General features: G+C 40.1%; 1 protein-coding gene across 2 annotated transcripts in view; it reads left to right on the top strand.

Moving 5' to 3' along the window:
* PRELID2 (PRELI domain containing 2) overlaps nucleotides 1–13,003 on the top strand; it is a gene marked incomplete at both ends in the record, with an annotated part of 70,266 nt that overhangs the window by 56,505 nt on the left and 758 nt on the right. The window lies entirely within an intron of this gene.

Here is a 13,003-nt window from a genome sequence, read left to right as displayed (position 1 = left end):
CCTCCAGTCTCAGCCTCCCAAATACTAGGATTGTAGTCATAAGTGACCATGCCTGGCTGTTGCTTTCTTTTAATCCACATCTATTATAATTACACTGCTCTGGAAACCTTGAGAAAGAGCAGATATAATTCATTAGTAGCTATAAGTATTTGGGTGTTTGCCATAATTCAAACACTGCATGGTTCCTTGTACCTTTAGTCCTAATAACCTGATAAGAAACTATTGTTATTCCCACCTTTTCATTTGACAGATGAGGACATAGAGACACACAAAAGTTAAGTTACTTGTGTGCAGTCATTGGGCAGCATGTGGCAGAACTGGAATTTCCAGGTGGTCTGATCCCAGAGCCTACTCTTAACTGCCATTCTCTTTCAATCTTCAATGTGGAGGATTCTGTCTCCCCATTCTCAAAATATTTAGGTGGGAGATAGGACAAATGTATGACCATCTCCATCAGCCCTGAGCATACAAATGACCTTGAGGTAGACACTTAGACCCTAGAGAGTGACCTTGTCTTCACAACACTCACTGTGGTACTCGCTTTCCTGATGCTCCTTTATTCTCACACCCAGCTAGGGAACTGTAGATTTATAAGTTGTGTTCTCCCCACAATATAAATATAAGTTCTAGATGGACTTTTCAACCCATATATTAGTTTTCTGAGCTTCTTTTCTCACTGTTTTGTGCTAAGCTCAAAGACAAAGACTATATTATCTATCTATCTATTTATCTATCTATCTATCTATCTATGGCCACCATAAATTTTCACCGACCTCATAGAAACCTAAGGTAGGCACAGAGTTGAAAGCTGAAACAATTCTGGCCAAGCTGCATTGAAGAAAAAAAAATAAAAAAAGGGAAAAAGAAAGGGGGGCTGAATCTGAATATTGTATAGACTAATTGCATTTGAGATACAAATCTGTTGTGAATCAAGAAAATATTACTTATAGGATTGGGCTTGGATTTAGCTAGGTTCTTTGTGTGAAATTAAGGCTCTTAGTTTGATAAAATAAAACTAGGAAAATGTCATTCAGTCATCTCAGCTCAGGGGTTAATAAAGATTGCTGGGTAGAGCTACTCGAATTGGAAAGGTAATTTCATTTCTTAAAGGTACATCCAACAGTTAATCTGTAGTTGTGTGCTTAAGCCCTACAGCATGCTAATTAGAAGCTCCTGGGGCTCTCTGGGGTGTCCAGCTGTTCCTTTTGGTCATTTTCCTTCCTTTGTCTCTGGTGATTTCTTATCCTGATTTGTTCTCTGTGACAGGATTTTATCTTTTCTTGAAGGACCCTTTGTGGGACTCTGCAGTAGACAGAACCCCAGGAAGGTGATGGGGATGGAGCTGTAGGGTCTGCCTGTTGTTAGAGGAAAAAAGAATTGTGTCTGGTCAGCCAGGTTTGTTGGAGTGATTTTTTTTTGTCATGTTCATTTTTTTAAAATTGCATTCGCTGCCTAGGATTTGACCCCTTATTCCATAACTAGCTGTCTTCCTTAGAATCTAGCTAAACTGTTTTTCTATTTTTTTCTGAGTTCCATTAGTGAAGGAAACTGGTGGCTTTTACATAGTTAATTAACTGCTTTCATATTGATTCCTAGTGTAAGTAGAATTTAAAGGCTATAATTAAACATTTTCTTGATCAGTGGCCTTTCTGAGGTATAGCTTTTGTTATTTTTAAAGATATTAACATTTGCTAAAAGCTACTGGTTTTTCTATTATTCTCCAATCTTCTTGATATGCTTAAAATCATTCAGACTTAAATTATTACACTCCTCTCCAAACGACTTTTAATATTTAAACAAAAATTTAAAAACTTCTTTAAAGTGTTTTTGTAAGGATATACCTGCACATAAATATTTTAACCTATATTTCTGATAAAGCCATTTGTGTTCTTTGGCCTTAGCTGTCTTTGAAATCAGCAGAATACCCTGCACTGGCTAGCTGTGTCAATTTGGGAAAGCCATTTAATTTTCTATGTCTCATTTTCCTTATCTGTAAAATGTGGACAGTAATGGAACCCACCTCAAAGAGTACTCGTGCGTATGTGAGTTACATACATAAAACAGTCAGGACAGGACTTGGTACATAGACAATGATTGGTTGTTTCTGCGTTACTATTATTTAAAATGCAAAATGCAAAAAGTTAAAGAAAAGACTTATTCTTCCGATTATGGCATTATAAATAGAGGTTTAGTGGCTATAAGGAGACTGTTTTTGTTTCGTTTGGTGGTGGTGGGGATATAGGAGGTTTATTTAGAGAAACAAAGACACCATATGAGAAAGGCTATTAAGAGAATGGGTCACATTCCAGTGGGAAATGTGTCTGGAATGGGCCATTCCCAGGAATGGAAAGACAGCTTGGGACAATGGGTTATGCACAAGAGATGGGGTCTGCTTGCTTGCTTGCTTTCTTTCTTTCTTTCTTTCTTTCTTTCCTTCTTTCTTTCTTTTTTTTGGTGGTACTGGGGATGGAACCCAGAGGCTTTCTACCTCAGGACTATACTCCCAGACCCCTTTTTAAAAATATATATTTTATTTGGAAACAGGGTCTCACTAAGTTGTTGAAAGCCTCACTAAGTAGCTGAGGCTGGCTTTGAACCTGTGTGATCCTCCTGTCTCAGCCTCCCAAGCGCGGGGATTACAAGCGTGCGCCACCACGCCCGGCTAAGAGATGGGGTCTGGAGTGGTCCATTTCTAGGAAAGCGTCATGGCGTGTTTCTCCGGACACCTTGTTTATTATATTTGGGGATGGACTGCCCTTTTCAGGTCATACTTTAGTGACCCTGGCTTGTTTCTCTGCCCCTTTTCTTCAGGGGAGGAGGTCAAAGTGAGTCTTTTTGGGTCCAGTCCATCTCCGCTGACCCCATCTGCTAATGTCTAGCTAGCTTCCTTACACTCAGTCCTCAAGAGCTTCTAGCCCTGAATTTTTTTCGGGGACTAGCACTGGAGGTCATCTTCTGTAGCTTCTTCAATCTGAATAGGGATGTTGCTAGGTCAGGGCCATCCACTCTTGCTTTCTGTCAGACAGGGCCTGTTGGGAATGGGCTTGAGACTGTCTTTAGAGTCCACCTGAACTAGTTTAAAATCACAGTGCCTTCCCTCATAGGATGTGTACAAATCCAGCTTCTCTGAGTGAAATGTGAATAGTACTGTCTACCTTATAAGTAGGAGAATTAAAGTAGATAGTGTAAAGGAGTTCATACAATACCATGGCACACAAGACATATTTCCTTATTGATATTTGTTATCTTTCCAATAAAATCCAAATTGGTATATTTTCTTCTAGTCTTTTATGTGCAGATTTTAAGCAGTCATCTTTACAATATTAGTACATTTTCATGTCTAAGATATTTCAGGTAACATCACCAATGCCTCTCACAATAACTACATAAACTTAATTAAGTAGTTATATAATAATTTAATTCACTCTTGTATAGTGAGTGTTGAGATTATTTCCAGCCTATACCATTATAAATATCACAATATAAAACATCTTTATAGAAAGAGCCTTTCATGTTTTGTACTGTTACCTTAGGAAAGATTTTCTGATGTACTCTTATCTGTATGTGACTGTTTTCATGATTTAAAAAAATGTTTTCTTTGTCTGTCTCATTGACTGACTTCTGTGTGAGGCTTACCACTTTATTCTCAACACAAAGCACATTGTCAGCGTTTAATAGGTATTTATTGACTTAATGAGCAAATGAACGTATTATTATATTTTTTCCCAAAGTGGTAAGACTTCTTTGTGTTTTTATTCTATTTTAACAGTAGTCTTAAAAGCCAAGGGAAGTAGGGAGAGTAGCAGTACTTTTTGAGCATAGGTAATATTTGCTGTGTACTTTCTATGCCACAGATGTCATCCTGAGTGCTTTGTATGTTTTACCCTAGTCAGTTTGCTCAGTAGTTCTCTGTGGTAAAAACTCTCATACCCATTGAAAGATAAGAAGGCACGGAGAGGGGAGTTGACTTGCTAGGACCACACAGGTGGTGAATGATATTACCCAGATTCAAACCAGGCAGTTGGACCCTTGGTCTGAGCCATTGATGATGAGGCTTTAGACCCTGAAAATTTCCTCTCGTTTTACTTTTCCAACAGCCACCCCTTTATTTCACTAGTGTAAGTTTATTTCCAGAGAACCTGGATTTACTGACCAAATTCCAAAGGAGGCATAGATCGGGATTTTACACCACTTTCCAAACAAGAACTAGAATTGCTCTCAGAGCTTGTTTTTTTTTTTTTTTTTTTTAAAGTAATCCCACCTTTGCAGTTCACAAAGTGAGGAATTGTGAACATATATTTTTATTAGCCTTGCTTTTTTATTGAAGGAAAGAATTTCATTACATTAATATTAGAGACAGCCGGTAGATTTGGAACTTCATTCTCCTGAGAATCGCTAATCCATGGAGGAATATATCTGAAAATGAGCAGCAGGAAGGATCTCACCCCAGGGAATAACCAGTGTTGTTTCCAATTTCATTAGCAATGGACATAGTAGAACAACTTAGAAAAAACTAACAATTATGTCACCGTTTTTTCCATTTCTCCAATCTTGCCTCTCTCTTTATCAGTTTATTATGGTGTCTGGGAGTTTTAAAAACATTTGTATGTATAAGCACTGTAAAGCATTTTTTCCCCATTTACAAGTAATTGACTTGGGTATTACAGGTGGTTTATCTTTGGCCTAATCACCTGCATACAGAGATTTTATTCTTTAGTCATTTAATAGCTTTTCTCTGTTTATTCTGGTTATGCCGGTTAATCTGTAATGTTAAATACTTGGAATCTTTTCAAAAAGTATCACTTCTTAACTTGCCGTGGACTTACTTTTCTCCCATTCCTTGGAGAATGTGAAGGGTGCCAGGCAAGGCAAATCACCGTGTTCATGCTGCTGCTGTGAAGGCCAGCACTCAGCCCCAAGCTGCAATCTGATTCTTTGCTCACTAACCAGGAGTTTTGTCTCAAGAGTGATGATCCTGTTTAGCACCAAAAAGCCATTAGTGGGAAGTAAAGGGATTTCCTGGTTGGTGTTAGACTGTAGACCGAGGAATTCTAATTGGCAGATACCGTATTGGGATGGAAATGCTTTCTGTGGACATGCTTGCCCTTTGGCTTCTCCGGACTGCATGAGCAGGCTTCCCCTAGTAGAAACTGAAATCAAGCTAGTTAGAGGTGTACAAAGTGCTTGTGTTCTTCAGGTAATTTCAAGAACTACATGTGGTTTACTTTCACCCTGCCTTTATTACATTTGTAAAATGAAAACCACCTAGACGGAGATGGAAATAATTTCAAGATGGCAGAAAGGACAGTGTCTAAAGTGGCATGTCATTTTTGTTGTTTTTGTAGTTTGAGAAAAGAACCCTGTAAATACACATTTTTAAGCAGAAACTTGGAGTCACAAAAACCTAGCAGTTTTGGATTCTTTATGTACTATCTGGGTGCTCTTGGCTGACTTTCTGTGCCTTTCCAAGTTTCCTTTTTGTCATGTGATTGACTCATAGCCCGGGTGTGAGGATTCGGTGAGGCCAGGCGTACAGTGTGCCCAGCACAGCCTAGTGGAGGCTTTCGCCCACTCAGTCATCAGTTCTTCTCCCAGACCTGGACTCTAACTTTGTCTCTGTTCCTGACAATTGCTGTGACCTGGGATAAGTTGGTTTTATGCTGTTGATATTTCATTGTCAAAGCATTAGTAACTTATTCCCCTCTCTACACCCATTTCACAGCCAAACAACAAATTTAGCAAGGTAGGTACCCATTGCAGAAAGAGCTGAAGAAACCCAAATTTAAATCCTAGGCTTGAGCTGGGTATGGGGATGCATGCCTGCAATCTCAGTACTTGGGAGGCTGAGACAGGAAATCACAGGTTTGAGCATGGTAACTTAGTGAGACCCTGTTTCAAAATAAAACATAAAGCAGGGCTGGGGTGTAGGTTGGAGGTAAAAACAAAAACACCCTAGATTCATCTCCAGTACCACAAAATCAATCAGCCAATCAATCCTAGGTTTGACTCCTGCTAGCTACGTGATATTGAACAAACTTCTCACCTTTTGAGGCTGTTTGCAGAAGTGGGTAAGAGTAAAAATAGTTTACTTCATAGGACTGCTGAGAAGATTCAATGAGATAATATAGGTAAATCCTTGGCATGTAGTAAGCACATAACGAATTGTCATTAATCTCCATGTTACTGAGACTGGCGAGATGGGTTTGTGACGGGACCATGGCCTTAGGGAATTGTATTTTGTTCAAAGGGAACATCTGATCCACAGGCACAGCAGACTGTCCCTGCATGTAAAGATCGTCAGCTTACAGAAATACATGAGTCCAGGGGAAAGAGAAGGGTAGAAATAAAACATAAAAAGGGAATTATCCAGGGATCTGTTGGATTTATTTATTATCTGGGTATCAGTTGGATTTATTTATTTTGTTAGAGACAATTTATTGGTAAAATGTGTAGGCATTCTGCTCACCATTTCATCTCTCAGAATAGGGGAGGAACAAATAGAAATTATGACTGAATTTAAATCTGAAGAACAGTAGAAAAAATGGGTGATAAAAGGGAATTACTAGGAACTTTAATATCACAGACAAGAATGGGTGGGACCCTCTGATGCCAGACACTGGAGTAGTTCTGCTTGAGCAGAAGGGAGAGTGTCTTATAATGAGGACTGTCTCAGACTGAATGAGGAGGAGCCAGCTTTCTATGAATGGAAGATTCCAAGCAGGTAACATGATCAGTTGCCAGAAATGTCAGATAGGGTGTGGCCCCAGGCACGAGGCTGGCCTTGATTAGAGGAGAAAAATATTTCACATAAAATTCAAGTCAGGAAAAATAACACTATGTACAGGTCACTTTTTTTTTTAAAGTTCAAAATGCAAATGGACTAACTGAGTGGCATCGGAAGTAACTTTATAAACTAGAAACATCTGTGATGTAAATGTTAACCTCAACTCAGGATTTATTTGGAAATTGGCACTTTAGAAATTACTTTGTAATTCTACTATTTAATCATAGAACATTTTTCTAAATCATATGGGCCACTTTCAGTCCTTTGCTGAGAATTTTCTGTCTGGACTAGATTTAAGGTTCTTTCCAATTTTTAGATTGTATTATTTGGGGAATATATTCTTTTTCTGTTAGAAGTAATGAGAATTAAATATCCTCTTAAAAGGAGAAAGATTTATAATGTGAAACAAAGATATCTGAGTTATTGTATTAGTTTAATGTTCTGAAGTTACACATAAAGATTTTGGGTTACTAATGAAAATAAAAATTAATCTTACTCAAGAGTGTATTAGCCACTGTGGGGAAATTATAATGCAGGCAGCCATACATTCTATCAGGCTATTTCCACTTGAAAAGTATTGTATTTAAAATAATTCATAGATGTGATTAGATATTGACTCATAAGATTCATGGCATTTTGTTTTGGAGCAGGACTAAAATATCTGATTTATCAGAATTTTTGAGGACAGTCAACAGAGAAGGAAGAAGAATTCTAGCTCTCTACACAGCACTGTAATTGTGGTTTTCAATTCACCTTCTCATTTCAGCTTCCCACCCCCCTTGTGTCAGAGCTGGATCCTAGTTGCTTTGAGTGAAATCGAGGCTCTGTTTCTTAGTTACTATGTGATTGGGGCAGTGTTGAATTTCTCTAAGATTTGGGGGAGAGAGAGGAAGAGGAATTGTTGAAGGCAGTTAAACGGGTAAAATAGGTTAATTCAGGTAAAACAGTCAGCATACTGCTTGGCACACAGTATGTGTCAGTACATTATAACTCATTTTTATTGTTATTTGGTGTTATTTCAGTTTTATAAGCCAGGAAAACCTAAATATTTTTTTTGTAGTACTGGGGCTGGAACCCAGGGGTATTGTTCCTCTGAGCTATGCCCCTCAGCCCCATTTTTCAGTCTTTTTATTTTTTGAAACAGGGTCTCACTGAGTTGCGAAGGGCCTCGCTAAGTAGCTGAGGCTGTCTGAGAACCACAATCCTCTGGCCTCAGCCTCCTGAATGCTTAGATTATGAGTGTGCGCTACCATGCCTGGTGGAAGCCTTAAATTTAAAAGTTGGACAGCATCAGATTAAAAGGTGCTTTATTGTGGTGAAAGGACTCTTCCTTGAGAGCTTTGTTTAGTGTTTCTCTTACTTATTTCTTTTTTATCTTTTGCAGTACTGGGGATAGAACCCGGGGGTATTCTATCTCTGAGCTATACCCGCAGCCCTGTTTTTTATTCTTTTTTTTTTTTTTTTTTGAAACAGGGCCTAAGTAGCTGAGGCTGTCCGCAAATCACAATCCTCTTCTCAGAATGCCCAAATGCTGGCATCCCACTATCACGCCCAGCTCTTCTCTTGCCTTTTGACTCTTACCTTTTGACCAGCAAATTGAATGCACTTCCCTCCCTCCCTACCTCCTCTTAACCTCCTCCACTCCCTCCTTCCTCCCCTTCCGCCCTCCCTCTCTCCTCCCTCCTTCCCTCCCTCCCTTCTTCCTAACTTCTTTCCTAGATGGTACCCATCCTGGCTTGGCTCTAGTGTAGGTGCTGGGGATTCAGCCATGAACACTGACCAGATCTCTCTTGCCTGTCATGGAGCGTATCTCCTAATGTGGGCAGCAAACAGTACAAAAGATTTTATAAGAATGAGCTTTTCTTACCGGGATGAATGCTGTGAAGACAGCAGGATCAGGCTGTGTGATCCAGGGTAATCAGAGGAGGGTAACTTCAGGGGAGGTGCTAGGTGAGCAGACATCTCACTACTGCAAGGGGCTAGCTGGCCACTAGCCAGCCACTTGAAGATCTGGGGATGTTCTTCAGAGAGAACAGCGAGTGCGTTCCCTAAATAGGAAGTAGCCCTGAGTGCTGGGAGTGGTGAGGGGTGAGTGCAGCTCCCACCCTTACGCCGTTTCTTAGGCCTCCCTCTGTATGGTCTTCTCCTTTATCTCTGTGAGTCAGACTCAAGGCCAGACTTTGTGTCTTACCCATGTCTCTTGCAGTGGCTTCTGCAAGTTCTTCTTGCCTGTAAGATTAGTCTCCACTCACTCTATTTTATTATACTCTTTTCCATCTCTAAGGTCTCTTTGTAGAGATCCTCTTGCCTTTACCTTTCATTCCTCCATTTCTAGGAGACCAAGGAACCCTTGGATACAGGTTTCTGTTTCTGCGCATCCCTGTGCCGCTCAGCTCCCAAGCAGCACCTCCCACACAGTGGTGCTGATGCTGTTCATGACGTTTGCTCAGCCTTGGCTCACAAGAAGGCGTTTCTTCCCACGGGGATCATTAACACCGATCTTTTTTCACCGTGATAATTAAGTGAGCAATTCCATCTTGTTAGGAGTTTTACATGAATGTGCCTTTTGAGAACTGCTTTGGAACTCTGTAAACTCTGTAAGGTCTAATTTGAGGAAGCATCGGTTTGATAACAAAATAAACATATTGTCTGGATTTAGCCATCTTTGGTTCTCCCTTACTTTTGTTCCTCTTACGACAAGCTTTGTTTTTCTATTAACAATCAGCTCTTCCTCAGAAGCAGAGTGGGGAATTTGTGAAGTGTTTTGAATCTGAAAGGCTCTGAGCCTTCTTTGTGGGACTATGTATGGGCAGGCAGTACAGGTCTGGGATTAGGGAAATGAGACTGTGAGATAGCTTACTTATCTGCACATTGACAAACAGAGAAAGATAGCCGTGTAATGGAGGGAAAAAATTCTCTGAGGGAAAAGAAATAATAAAATTAAGCTGGCTTAAGTTTCCTCAGTCCAAAAAGCTTTTAAGCCGTATCTATAAAGGTGTTTCTACTTAATGTTTGTTATGATTTCAGGCACCACTGTGTGATAAGTGGTGTAAATTTAGTCCCTTTAAGCCTGATGTCCTGGGGACTGAGATTTAAGTGTGGGAACGAACATTATTTGAAAGGACTCTATCGATTGGTCTTTGATTTGGTCCTTCCTTACCAAAGAAGGTGCTAAATAAAGGCTGACCTTCTAGTTCGTTTTTTTAAAAAATTCACTTTATAGGTCTATCTTCTTGCCCCTAGTCTCCGCCTTCTAACTGTTCTGAAAAAGACTAAAGTAGTATGAGAGGGGAAAAGAGGGAAAGAAAAATCAGCTGTCACATTGTGAACATAATTGATTCAATAAATAACGTCTCTCAATTCCCCAGGCAAACCTCAGAGTCTTCACTTATGTCAATTAGTGCTCAGCTCAATAAGTGGTGGCGGTTTTAATTTAGACGGATGGGAGAGTTCACGGGTTCCCACTTCCCAGGGAAGGAGTGTGCTTTTCTTGTTTTAAAGACATACTATCTAAATTTATGCACCCACACTGCAAAAAGAAGTTTGAAAAGGAATTTATGTGGCAGTTTTTATTCTTCCTGAAAATAGAAGGAAATTTAATTATTGGCCAGGAGTTCATTAAAACCAAAACTTGAAATGGGAAGGAAAATTTCCTGGTATCTACTAGATTATAAGCTATGGGAAGGTAGGAATTTTGTTTTATTTGTTTACCATTTAATCTTCAAGGCACATAGTAGGTGCATAAAAATGTATTCATTGGATCTTGAATGAACAAGAACAGAAATGAACACATCCAGATTTTGTTTAGAATTCAGTTAAATTTTGTTCCCACTGGTTGCTTATACCCTACCCTTGCTTCTTTATCACCAGTGTATGTGTGTGTGTGTGTGTGTGTGTGTGTGTGTGTGTGTGTGTCTATGTCTGTGTGTATGTAGGGAGTTATACTGGGGATTGAACCCAAGGGCATTCTACCTCCAAGCTATACCTCCAGCCCTTTTTTTTTTTTTTTTTTTTAATTTGGAAATAGGCTTTCGCTAGGTTGCAAAGGGCCTCACTAAGATGCTGAGGCTGACCTCAAACGTGTGATCCTGTCTCAGCCTCTCAAGTACTGGGATTACCTGCTATTTTTAATTCTTTAAAAGGAGAATATCCCTAAGAGTACAGTATATCCTGCATCTTCAGGAATGATTAAGAAAACTCATTTCATCAACTTCCAGCCTGGCAGAGTTTTGTACCAGAGGTTGGTACAAAACTGAAGTGGTATAAAACTGGTATTTACAAATTCTATTAAGTCAAACAGTAATGTTTCAGAATCACATGAAGTGGGTACTAAGCCACAGTCCTGGGATTCCTGACAGAGTCACTGGTAGGACTTGAGAGTGTGTATTTGTTCTGGTGGGTCACCCTACTGATTCTAGTATGCAGTGATTATAGAAGACACTCATCCAATTTGCTTCACAGTCCCCTGATCTCTGCAGTTTGAGGCACTCCTTGGTAGAAGTGATCAGCTGCACATGCCCAGCAGAAAAGCTGGTGGGACTGTGGCTAGGAGCCAGCAATCTGCTCCCATGACATTACCTTCGGCCCTGTGGTCTGCTGCCATGGTGTGGCTGATACTCTATGCCCCTCTGAATCTCCCAAGAGCCTTTAATGCTTTTTCCTTCCAAGACAGTGGCAGTACTTGGGGTGATGGCCCTGGCAGAATCTGAAGGACCTTCTGATCAGACTGCTTAGTATACATTGCTGTTCAGTATATTTTATTGTGTTCTCCATTGATGCCTTTGTTCCCTCCCCATGCCCATCCTTGGATCAGAACATACCCCAGTAGCAAGTCCCTGTCTTTCTCTTATATGTTGATCGTGTTTCCAAGCTCTGCTCCATCACAAGAGAACATGAGTGATCATTACAAGTATGAACTCTGGGGTCTGCTTGGGTCCTGTTAAGTCAGAATCTTCTTGGAAGGGTCCTGGGAAACTGTTTTAAGTTCCCCTCCTCCTTATTCTGTCTAGGTGCTGAACTAGTCTCTGAACATGGTGGGTCCTTTCCCTCCCAGATCCAGCTTTGAGGCCTTTAAGATCCTACTTCAAATTTGCATCCTACTATTTTATTTTTCTTTATAGCTGAATAGAATTCCATTGTGTGTATTTCCCATAATTTTGCAATCCATTCATCTGTTGATGGAGATCTTGGTTGGTTCCATGTTTTGGCTATTACAAACTGTGCTGCTATGAACATGGGTATGCATATGTTAATGTAGTTCTCTGATTTCAACCCCTTTGGAAAGATACCCAGGAGTGGTATAGCCAGATCAAATGGTGGATCTATTCCCAGTTTTCTAAGGAATCTCCATACTGATCTCCATAGAGGCGAGGCTGAACTACTTTGCACTCCCACCAACAGTGTAAAAGAATTCCTCTTTCCCCACATCCTCACCAGCAATTGTTGTTTGATTTCTTTATGTTTGACACTCTGATAATAGCATTTGCAAGAAGGTGGAAGGAACTAGAGAACATTATGTTAAGTGAGATTAGTCAAGCACAGAAGGAGAAGGGACATATGTTTTCTCTAATATGTCCAAGCTAGGGAGTAGTGGTAATACCAGAGGGATTCCAGATGATGGAGGGAAATCTCAGCAAAGCTAGAATGGAAGGATAGGAGAGGAAGAACGCTGAGGTTGTTCAATGGAGGAGCTACATACGAATATGTGTAATAGCATAAATAAAACATGATTAACCTGGACACTCTCTATTGTGGGGGGGGAGGGAAATAGAGGGGGAAGGACATGAAGTGCAATGTAAATGTACACCACTCTCAATATGTTCCACTTATAAAAAATAAAAATTAAAAAAATTTGCATCCTAATCCTGTTCCTCCATCTAAAGGCTTATTCTTCAGTCTGAGGAACTTGCCTTTGAAGGAGGAAAAGATGATCTGCTGTCTTCTTTCCTCCAAGGTAGATTTTGACCAGACAGGGTAGGTGGGTAGGCAAGTCAGGTGGACATTTGTGGAATGAGCAAAATGGAAAGGTTGAGGGGTGCCTGGAGCCAGAGTAGTGCCCATGCATTCTTCCTGGCTCCCCCCTTGATAGCTGAATGATTTTAAGCTACTTAGACTTCTTTGAGTTTCTGTTTCTTTACTAGTTCTATGTGTAAGAGTAGTGCTTGCTGGGGGTTTTGTGTGCATCAAACATGGTGTTGTAGGTGGGCTCTAGGGACACAG

The sequence above is a fragment of the Muscardinus avellanarius genome (genome assembly GCF_963383645.1).
Source record: "Muscardinus avellanarius genome assembly, chromosome: 1".
In the NCBI taxonomy this organism is placed as follows: Eukaryota; Metazoa; Chordata; class Mammalia; order Rodentia; family Gliridae; genus Muscardinus; species Muscardinus avellanarius.
This window is presented reverse-complemented; position numbering and strand designations above follow the sequence as displayed.